Consider the following 1,848-nt stretch of genomic DNA (forward strand, 5'->3'; position numbering starts at 1 on the left):
TGGATTAAACTGATTTCAGATAATAAGTAAAAAATCTTAGTGTTATCTTAAAAGAACGATGGATTTGAGTATTTTATTTACGTTACAACAGAATTCTAAGTAATCCAGAGCGTAGATTAAAAAAGAAGAGCTGCTGGAAGAGCTCCTCCCAAAATAAACCCGTTGTTTCAAAGAACGGCGGGGGGGGGGACGCTGCTGCTGCAGTGAGTAAAGATGGCGACCAGGAGATGAATGGAGAGAGCATGGGTGAGGAGGGGGGCTGGAGGGGCCAGGGGCCCCATGAGACTCATTTTACAGCAGAATATATAAAGCATGTCCATGTGTAGTGAAGCTGAAGAATGATGAACTGTTTGTGGGGGGGGGTTAAGCACTTGGGATGACATGTGGGGGTGCGCTGTCACCAATGGTTCCACTCACTATTTTCCGTGTGTGATCATTACTACTGAGAATTACATAACTGTATCTTCCTGTTGGATTGATGGAACCATCGCCGTTTCCTGAACCTTTATCAGCTGTTGTTCTTCATCCGGCGCCATCCAGGTAACGCTGCTTGTTGATGCGGCGTTACGCCGTTGGACTGGAGGCGTCAGTCTGATCATCAAACATGTTTTAGTCCTAAACGGTCATATCAAATATTTTAAAGAGTCTCTTTAAGGCTGTAGAACAGAAATCGGCTCCTGATCTGATCAGCAGGTCAAAGTTCACAGGTGTTTTTTTTTCTTCTATTTTAAAATAACGTGATTTTCTTCATTGCGATGATAATAATTCAGACCTGCGATGTTTAAGGAATCCCATTAGACCAGAGACGTCTGCTGATAGGAGCCGCTTGAACTCACCGCCAGCATCGACCGGCTGCAGCCATGTTAGTTTGCTTCTCCTCGCCGACTCCGCCCTGCTGCTGGAATATAACCCTGACCCGTCTGCACTTCCACTTCCGGCAGGAGGTTTTTCAGTGACTCATTGAGTTAGAAAGTAAAAACACCTCGGAGCGGAAAGCCCGGCTGATTCACATGAGTGACTAACACATGTGGAATACACCTTCAGCAGCTTCGTTTTTCTCTTCCTTAGAGACGCTGACATCTGCTGGACGCAGCCGGGTTTGCAGCTGGACGCCGCGTCCCGCTTCAGTCCCACAGATGTTTGTCTGACAACATCTGGACCGGATTCATGGGATGCACCTTTTCCACATCTACTTCTGTTTTCACTCAGAACCGTTTTAATAAAGTTTCTCTTTAAATTCTGAAAATAAATAAATCCCGTTTCCATCAGTTTTTCAACCAATAAGACTGAAACATTAAAGATGCTTTATGACCTTCAGGCCGTTTAAAGATCGGCCAGAAAAAAGCAATCGGTGCATCGACCCTAAAAACACATTTAGGCTCCTTATCAGACAAACATTCAGTTATTTAGTTAAAAATAAAAACATTTAAAAAAGCTTTAGTTTTCCTTCAGTATTAGCTAAAACAATAACGGTTCTGAAATGATGAAGAAATTGTATTTCTAGCGCACAATTCAGTACATGGACAAAGTGCTTTATATGAGTTAGATGATAAAATAGAAGAAAAATAAAAACAGAGAAAATTTAGAAAAACTGTAAAACAAACCAAACAGTTTGATCAGAACCTTAAACTAATAATCCCTCCGTTACCAGATTATCTCCATCAGATCTAAACTAACAGGTTTTAATCTGACTTCAAAGATCTCAGGCTTTCAGCTCTTTGATCCAGATCCATGGAGCATAGATGCTGCTTCTCCATGTTTGGTTCTAGTTCTGGGTGGACAGAGGAGGCTGGAACTAGAAGACCTGAGTGGTCTGGAAGGTAGATCCACTGATAACAGATCTGTTAT

The sequence above is a fragment of the Cyprinodon variegatus genome, unplaced genomic scaffold (genome assembly GCF_000732505.1).
Source record: "Cyprinodon variegatus isolate N-32 unplaced genomic scaffold, C_variegatus-1.0 Scaffold1008, whole genome shotgun sequence".
NCBI classification, from domain to species: domain Eukaryota; kingdom Metazoa; phylum Chordata; class Actinopteri; order Cyprinodontiformes; family Cyprinodontidae; genus Cyprinodon; species Cyprinodon variegatus.